The sequence below is a fragment of the Sceloporus undulatus genome, chromosome 1 (assembly GCF_019175285.1).
Source record: "Sceloporus undulatus isolate JIND9_A2432 ecotype Alabama chromosome 1, SceUnd_v1.1, whole genome shotgun sequence".
Taxonomy (NCBI): Eukaryota; Metazoa; Chordata; class Lepidosauria; order Squamata; family Phrynosomatidae; genus Sceloporus; species Sceloporus undulatus.
The window spans coordinates 65,064,237-65,074,061 of record NC_056522.1 but is presented as its reverse complement, the minus strand read 5'-3'; positions in this window follow the sequence as shown (position 1 = coordinate 65,074,061).

Here is a 9,825-nt window from a genome sequence, read left to right as displayed (position 1 = left end):
GCAAACACTGAGCCTCCTTTCTTCCCTTATATTGTTTCCTTAGTTTTTATATCTTACTTTGCTTGTAAATCTGAGAGTATGGAATGCCATCGGTTTTATAAGCTGCTCTGGGTACCTTCCGTGGCAAAAAACCAGTCAATAAATAATAACTGGCCTCACTATGCATACCTGCTATTGCCATCCTGAAGACCCATTCCAATAAAGTAGCATGGCTGATGATATTAAAAAAACATCAAAAGATGAAGGAGAGGAATGATATTTAAATAAGTTTCAAAATAAAAAGCTTTGAAGCTTTGCAGAGCTGAAAGTGAAAACATGGATTCAGATTATATGAAGTACTGTCTTTCATTTTCAGGCTGGGGATGCTTTCTCATTTTGTCCTACCTTAATTTTTTAAAAATAAAACATCCCTGCCTGTTTTTTTGAATACAGTCAGTGTGACAATTCACATGAGTAACAAGCACTTCCTGCCATGTTCAAAACTGTGAAATGTATTTGAAAATAGATTTTAATTAACATTCACACTTCATAATTACTGCTGGCAATAAGCAGCCTGTTTGCTGACTCCAAAGAAGCAAGAGAAACTGCAGCTATTTCCTACTTGCTCATGACATTGGCTTATCAGTTAGGAAGTTCATAGAGAATTGGCATGGTTAGCCTGATGTCCTGCACTGGAGGCTGTGAAAAGGCGTATGGTTCAGTGGGCCTGAGATACCTTGAAGGAGAGCCATGCTAATTATAAATCAAGGTGAACCTCTTCTTAATCCCCAAAGTCAGAGAGGGGTGCTTGGTATATGCCCTCTTCATTATGACCAAGCTGCCTCTCCTGTCCACTCACTGTGGCCACTGATGGGGATGGGGTGCTGCTACCACCCAGAAGCTCCTTCTGAGTCTGGCAGTTCTGAGAAATGGAGGTGACAGTGAGAGCAGCAGCAATGGCAGCCACAGACCTCTCTCTTCCCCAGAAGGAAAGGAGTCCATGGCCACCACTGCCCCCATTGGATGCCTTTCCTGCCCAGCCAGTAGACCCGCCATAACTGGAAACGCTGCTGGGCAGGGGCAACAGCAGCCCACTTCCACCAGCAGCTGCAGCAGACTACCTTGCCCTCCATTCCTGCCTTATGCTCCCTAACCTAGAAGGAAGCACAGGGCAGGGCAGTGGGAGGGAAGCGAGGGCAAGGTGGGCAGCAATCTGCCAGGCATCTGGGAAAGTTGTTGTTGCTGCTGCTGTCCAGCAACCCTTTCCACATTTGGCAGAGCTGCTGGCTGGGTAGGAAATGGATGCAGTGATTGCAGACACTTTTCCTTCGGAAGAAGGGGAGGTGTCTATGGCCTCCACTGCTGTCATTTCTGCCAAAACTTCTTATAGTTTGACCAGCAACCTTGCTGGATTTGGAAAGGGCTGCCTGGCAGCAGCATCACCCCACCCTCACTCATCTGGACAGATAGCAGAGGTGCCCTGGCTAGCAATGAGGAGAGGGCGTCTTGGGACAGATGGTGAGTGACACCCCCCCCCCCCCGGTGTTCACCCAACTCTCAGATGTTCATCTCCCAGTGTGATCTGTATCCCTGCATCCTCTATTGACACCCCTGTGAATATGGTGAGTTAAAGTAACTTGATATCACTTTCACTTTCTTGATTCCATCTGATGGAATCCTAGGATTTGTAGTGAGGCACTTAGAATTCTGCGCTAGGAAGTTCTACAACTGTGCTCACTCCCTTGAACTAAAAACACAAGAGCCTTCAAGCACAGAATCCTAAGCAAGTTACAACCCTAGGAGTCTGCAGGATAAAGCCGCCACCACAGTTAAAATGGTATCAAACTGTATAGATACACTATCTGTGTGTTTTGTACACGTATGTACAAGTGTATTTAGGATGCCTGATTAAAACTAAATTTGTAGCAGCAGATCTTTCACCCATAGTATTAGCTTTTGTTCTTATTTCTATTGGACCCACCAAATAGAACATAGTGCTTCCGAATTCAAGGTGCTAGCTTTGACATAGAACCCTACATGATTGGAACTAGGATATCTGCAAGAACACCTCCCATATGAGTTTGTCCAAAATCTGAGATCCTCAGTAATTGCCCTGCTGCATGTCTCAGCCTCCCAAGGAGGATAGCTTGTTGGAAATACAGGCTGACCCTCTCTGAAGCAGCACCTTAGCTGTGGAACCCCCTCGCAAGGTAAGTCAGCCTGGCTCTATCCTTGAAATGTATGGTTTTGCAAGGCCATCAGGCCTTAAAACCACGGTGGCTGGTCCAGCTGTTTTTATTGCATATGTTGTTGTTCTTTTTTTCTTTTCTGAGAAATTGCTTTAGTTTGCTTTTAAACAGCGCTTTTATTTGTTTATATTTCATATTTTAATAATGTTTTTATCTCTTTTCCATTGCCTCAGAGGCCCTGGCAGGCTGACAAGTTGTAAGTAAGTAATGTCCTCCACGCCTGACAGGGCATTTTGAGGGTAGTTAGGTTACTAGTTCAGGATTGTCCCAGGCCCTGAGGTTTCTGGGCTAAAACCTAAGGCTCAGGGATAAACACTGGTGATGGCCATTGAGCCCTATATGTTTTAAGTACCATCCATATTTGCTCATAGTTTTTCATTAAACCACACATACACAAAGAGAGGGGTGAGGGAGAACATATTTTCCCATTTGGAAATTAAAACAGAAACTTTAAAGGGGTTCTTCCCAGATCAAGGTGAAATGAGGGGCTTGCTCTTTTTTTACTTATTTAGGGAGATAGGATTAGGAACATGTAATCTAGCCTACCTGCTTTTAGTTAGAGCAGGGCAGACAGTGAATCCTGGAGTTACAATGACTAGAAAGTAAGGAAGCAGCTGAGTAAATTCTCTCTCTCGCACGCACATATACACACAAGGCAATCTTGCAAGTTGCACCAACAAAACATATTGGGAACTAGCAAGCTGCTGCTCTACTAGCTGAGCTGTAGATTTACACACAGCCCTATCCTCTTGCCTGGAAATTAGCCTCCCAAACCTGGATAATTAGTAACCCTGTTTCTTCCATTGAGATGACTCATGAAAATGGGAGTCTCAGGATCAGGTTCTGAGATTTGCTACCCTCTGGGGTAATTGTGGTCGTTTTTAAGTCCCAAGATAGCAAAGCCAGGAATTTTGTCAAGCCCTTATTGGGCTGTCAGATATGTCAGATAGGCTTTATTGGGGTGGTTGGGTCACAGTTTATTCTGTTTTGTGCCCTTACTGCAATCATTATCACACAGTTAATTTTGGTATAAAGTATGAATATGCAGATGTCGCAATGAGTGGTGATTATGCAGCCACTCTTTGATACATCTCTTGCAACACTGGATTTTTAAAAATACATTACTTGTCATCTCAATCTATCAAGGCCAAATCAGAGCCACTTAACACGCAGGAAGCAAAATAATTGCATGATGTTTAATCCTTTAAAGTGTTTGTTAGTAGCTGACATTTTGCCTCAGCTCAATCCTCTGGGGCAATATATCACTTCTTATCTAGGGACTAAACTGTTTGAAATTCATGTGTCATTTGAAACTGAATAAAAGCATATTTACACAAGCCAAGAACACATTGCTGTTTTGCTGCTGAGGTTGGCCACCATCCCATAAGAGTATCTGACTTGAAAACAAGGTTGGCAAAAGAATGGTTTTATATTATTTGCTATACATTCATATTCTTTAGTGGTCAGTACACTCTTGGGTAAGTGTACACTTGTGCACATTTGAAAAACAGCAGTGAAAGAAAAGTGAGTGGGCCAGGAATGTGCAGGGAGGAGCACAGGCCTGCTTCACATAAATGGCATGTGAGGTAATGAACTAGATCCTGAGGCTGTACCACTTAAGAGTCACACATGGAATCTCCATTGGAGATAGTCCTGTACAATTTCATGGGTTCTGTGGAGCCAGATACACATGAATACTAAAAACCATAATCACAGAGGATAACGGTTTGCAAATTTAAAAAAAACTTACAAGACTATCGCACAGCTTTAAAAAATGACTTACTACCGCCAAATTGAATTCTCATTCGTGCTGCATCCAGATACTGTTGCATGTGTTTTGCTGCTGGCGCTGCCAGCCGGGTGCAGCCCAGGTAACTTCCAGCTAGAATCCGAGCTCAGTTGGCCAGTTTGCAAAGCAAGGAAGCTCCTGGCTTTTAAAAGAGGCTGTCTGAGCTCACATTCAAGCCAGAAGTTACTCAGGCTACACCCAACCGGCAGCATTGGAAGCAAAATGTGTGCAACAGTATCCGGGTGCATCCCAAATTAGAATTCAATTCGGCAGCAGTAAATTGCTTTTTTAAACTGTGCAATCATCTCCAAAATGTTCCAATTTGGCAAGGACAGTCCTGATGAAGCCCCTGTCCTCCCACTTTTTCAGCTGCTTCTAAGATATTCCAGTTTCTTTCTCCTCCCACTCCCCCTGCATTTGTCTTCACATTACTCCAACTGCAACAACCTGAGTTCAAAGTGCAAAAGTAGTTTGCTCTCACTTAACTCAAGGGAAGGGGGGAGATGAGGGGGTAAAATCTTGCCCTCCAAACTGCTACATCCTCTTCTAGCTGGTATGTTCTTCCTCACTGATAACTTTTGCTATTTTGGCTACACACTCATGTTGCTTGCCACATGTGTCACAGCTTTCATCTATGAAATGTTGGAAGGTATAAACTCCAAGGAATTTTGTGAATAAACAAGGACCTTTGTTCTTGAGGCCTTATGCAGTCCAGAATGATTGGTATGAGAAGTGTGCACTCTCACCCATTTGTGTCCCTTACCCATTTGTTGTTGTTGCTATGTGTTTCCAACTTATGGTGACCCTAAGGCGAGCCAATCAGAGGATGTTCTTGGCACATTTTTTCAGAGGTTTGCCATTGCCATCCTTTGAGAGTATGAAAGCGTGACTTGCCCAAGGTCACCCAGTTGGTTTCCATGGCTGAGCGGGGATCCAAACACTGGCCTCCCAGTGTCCTAGTCCAACATTCAAACCAATAAACCATGCTAGCACTCCTCTTATCCATCTCATTCCATAAAACATAGCCATGTTGGCTATATAGCAAAGTACAGTAATATCCAAAATCCACAAAACAGTGATACATTTACTGGGCCAAAATAAATGCACATTATACATGATGCAAGCTTCCAAAGCTCCACTGGCTTCTTCATCAGGCAAAGATGTTAAAAATCATACAGGAGAAAAAAAATATATGACAGTGTTAGTCACAATCCTGCATTTTGTCAAGATGTGGCTGTTTTCAGGTTGTACTGGGGGGAAATTCATGCAGGCAGGTCCTTCCTTCTTCTGGCCATGTGGGTACTCCAGAATTTTTATTTTTAAATTTCATTAGCAAGACAAAAAGAGATGCTGCTCTTGAGATCCAAGTTGCCTCTGTCCTTTATGAAGCTACAGGTTCCTCCTTTAGGCAGAGAGCACTGAATTGCTAAAGAAGCCCTCCATGTTTTACTATCCCATGTTATGTGACTTTACTGATCCCAAGGAACACAGAACCGCTTCACACATGCAACCCTAGGCACCAGGTGTGAGGCCCTGAAGAATACATTGTGTTCCAGCAACCACTTGACATGCAAACAAGTGGAAATCCAAAAGGTCATCCACATTTGTATTAATCTTGCTGAACCAGGGAATGAAATTGGGAAGGAACTGTTAAATAGATACAGGTGAAGATCACTCTTTTAGAAGTTAAAATTATGTCATACCTTTCTCCCCAAAATTGCATTCATTGACAAATACAGAAGAATTAGATAGCATGTGTCAGCTATTAAACGTCTTCAGTGAATAAGCATTCTTTTTATTTAGATGTTAGCTGTATAACATATGTAAATTATTTTTTACTTATGTTGGAAGCTGCCTTGGGATTATTTTAAAAATTGAAACGGGCAATAGTTTCTCTGTTAATGAATAAATAAAAATACTGAGGAACTTAACACAATGAATTTATCATACTTATATTGCATCTTGTCTCTCTGTAGCTAGAACCTATGTTCAGGGAAAGCTATATAGTAGTTCCCGGAAAAATATTGATATTTTCTGGTGACCACAGCATGTTCTGTAGATTAAAAAGCATCCTGCCTACAATTGCTGGGTAGCTTGCCCTGGAGTCCCTTAGCTTTCAAGCTATTAAAACTTCATTTGTTCTACAATGCTAAAAGGTTCCCCCCTCCCTTCTTTTTCATAAGAGTTCATCATTTCTCTTCTCATGTCAAAGCAATTGGGTAAAATACTGGAAGACTAATTTAAAGGGCACTTCTAGGCAGCCTACGCAGGTGCATAGTTTATGCAAATGTGCCAAATTAGATTATTTGCTCAGTACTAGGAAGAACTTTCAAGGGATCCTAAGAGGTTTGCAGTATTATCCAGATTTCGTAGTACTGTACAAGTTTCTGTTTGAAACTTAGAGGCTCGACAGATGGGCAGCTCCCATCACTTAAAAGTGGTGCCAAACTGCATTATTTCTACGGTGTGGATGCACCCTGAGGCCCGCCACCATCACAGGTACATTTGTTGAAGACCTGGGAGAGAAAGTCTTCTCAGTGGCTGCTCCTAGACTGTGGAACTCACTTCTGAAGGAGGGTTGGTAGGTCTCCTGTCTTCTTTCATTTTGCTGACAGGCAAAGACTTTCTCATTTGAACAGGCCTTCAGGGTTGGGACATTGGTTGGGACAGTGCAAAAGGTATGCTCCCGCTTCATCTGTAATAGGTTTTTTTAATGTGTTTTTAACTATTCAGAATTCATGTTTTCAGTGGGCTGTAATTTAATTCTTTTTACATTTTTGGATTACAGGCTGTTTTAGCTATTTGGTGTAAGTAGCTCTGAGTCCCATTTGACTCAAATAAATTAAATTAGACAATTAATATAAATTATTTGATTCATCAGATTTTTTTGCATCTGTAAAGAGTTAGGTGGATTTGGGTTTAGGAGTGTAAATAATATACTAATGGAAGTTCCCTGAGCCATTGGCTCTAGCACATACACTGGAGCTTCAGTTAGAGCTCTGTGTGACCAGAGGATGCCCCGTTCATTTTAATAAGCAGCACAGCATTTTCCCCTTAATTCATAATAGCATTTTAATTATTTGTTTTGAAAAATGCAGTAATTATTCTAAGATGCATGATGGGTCCCAATGTACACAGAATTCTGTAGAAAGAATATTTACCAACACTGAAAGAGGGGTAGGTAGTGGGAAAGTGCTACTGCATTACCTTTTCACTAAAATGATTGTTTGAAAAACCTACATTAATTACATTTATGTCATAAAGAAGATGATAAAGGAGATCTAAATAAATAAAGGAGCTTGGTGGAGTCTCCTTCTTTGGAGGTCTTTAAGCAGAGGCTGGATGGCCATCTGTCAGGGATGTTTTGATTGAGATTTCCTACATGGCAGGGTTTTGGACTGGATGGCCCTTGTGGTCTCTTCCAACTCTACGATTCAATGATTCTATAATTCTGTGACTCTTTAACTGGGTAGTATGAAAGAGCCCCAGGGCATGTATAAAAAGCAAGGCAGTCCTTCCCTTGGGTGTGTTTAGAGGTGAGGGGACCCTGGTCAGCAAATCACAAGAATGCATAAAGTAACCATGCATCTCAGTCTTCTTCCACAATCATCTCACTAGCTCCTGTTAAAAGGACTGAGGACCAAATTAGTATATCTTTCAGCTGAACTGCCTGATCAAACTGTTCTGATGTATGTATTCCAAACAACAGCTGGTTTTCAGTGTCTTCCTGTCATCTGGTGTTTTGGACATCCGGCTAAGCTTTCTCATGTTCTATTAAAATATGAGGGAGAGGAACATAATGTTAATCATGATTGTGCACCAGTGTAAATAGTGCAGAAAGGGTTACAATGAGTTCTCTTCTTTCCATGAGCTGTACAACAGTACAAAAGTCACATTGGGCTTGATGTAGATTCATCCTGGAACCATACCATCAACATTTGACAGATGAAAACTGGAACATGTTTGGTCAAACAGCATCAGAGTGTGGACAAAATGGCAAAAGTTATTAATGAAGAAGAAAAGGCAAGCTAGCAGATTCCATATCAGTTTGCTTTAGCCTGAAGTTTGAATCTTGGACTATGACTCTAGTGATCAGGGTTGAAAATCCTGTCTCTCTGTAGTCACACTCTCAGTTTAGAGGAAAGCAAAGGAAAAACCCTCTGAACAAATCTTCCCAAGGAAACCCCATGAAAGGATCACCTTACATCAGAAACAACTTGAAGGCACACAACAATAACAAACTGGAAAGGGCAAGATTCCACCCCACCTCTCTTCTACTGAATTAATTGAGATCAAATAATTTTGCACTTTGCATTTGCAGCACCTGAAGTAAGCTGAGGACAAAGGGGGAAAGTGGGAGGAGGAGAGAGAAACTGGAACCTTTTAAGACCAACTGGAAAAAATTAGAACTTTCCCTGCCAAGTTGGGATAGATGGAGATTATATAGAACTGGACAAATTGTAACAAAGGCTATTATTCTTAACAAACCTGGTGTTATTTTAGTAGGACTCCTAGTGTTATGATATGCCCATGTCAGAACATCTCTGTTTCAATGTTCCTGTTCCTCCTATAACTAGCAAGAGCCAGTTTCCCTAGCCTTGTAGTGTCTCAATATAGCAGCCAGAATTAATCTTTTATCACCAAATACAGTAGAGTCTCGATTATCCGATATAATTGGGCGGGCTGACAGTCAGATAGCCGAAAATGTCAGAAAATCTGGAAGGTCCAAGAAAAGCCTTGAAATCACTATGAATTGCAAACGTATTGAAGTTTTACTGCAGTAACAGTAAAAGTAACATTGCAGTAATGTTACAGTAACAACATTGTAATGTATAAACAGTTCAGTCCTCTGAAAATGTAAAGAAATCACTGATCAACATTGTGATGTACAATATGTACTGTATAAACAGTTCAGTCATCTGAAAATTTAAAGAAATCAGTGATCCTTTTCTGCTTTACTGACAATTGCCGATTCTTCGCTGCCAAGTCTCGCCATCTTTGCAGCATCATAATTTTACCCCCGTAGCTTCTTATTGTTGTTCGATGTAGTTCATTGCGATTTCTAGAGCCCTAACCCCATTGCCATGCGAGATTGTGAGAGTTTCAACAGATGATGCTTGCTCATCAATTTCTATTTCGCTGTCATCGCTATTGACAAGAGTGACAATTTCTTCATCAGTAATTTCATACAACGTCTTTGTTCATCCAGCTGTCAACCTCTTGCAAATACACATCGTCACACCCAGGGATACGGTGTACTAAGGGTAGAATGCTTTCTTTGTCTTCATCTGTGCTTTCCATCATTTCATCTTCTTCATTTTCGCATAGCAACTTATTCCATGATCTGACAATTGTTGGAGCCCTAATGTCACTCCAAGCCCTTGCAGTTGCAACCCAATAAGCAACATCACTGATGCATTTCAATCTTTCAATCATGTCTTGCTCTTCTTCAATTTCTTCTATCAGTGTCGACAGTAGCTTCCTGCGATAGTTCCTTTTTAGCGTTTCCAAAACGCCCCGATCCATCGGTTGGCATATGGTGGTGACATTAGGTGGCAGTAACATAGCCTTAACGTTCTCATCTTGAAGCTCCTCTGCATCAGGGTGCGTCGGGGCATTGTCTAGCAACAAAACTGCTTTTCTGGGGCGGTTATTGTCTTTCAAAAATTTCTCCATGGAAGGAATGAATTCCTTAAAAAACAGTCTTTGAAAATTTCTCTGCTCATCCACACACTTTTTTGACTGTTGTACTTCACGGGAAGAACGTTTTTTGAAATGTTTTTAAAGGCTCTTGGATTTTTGGACTTT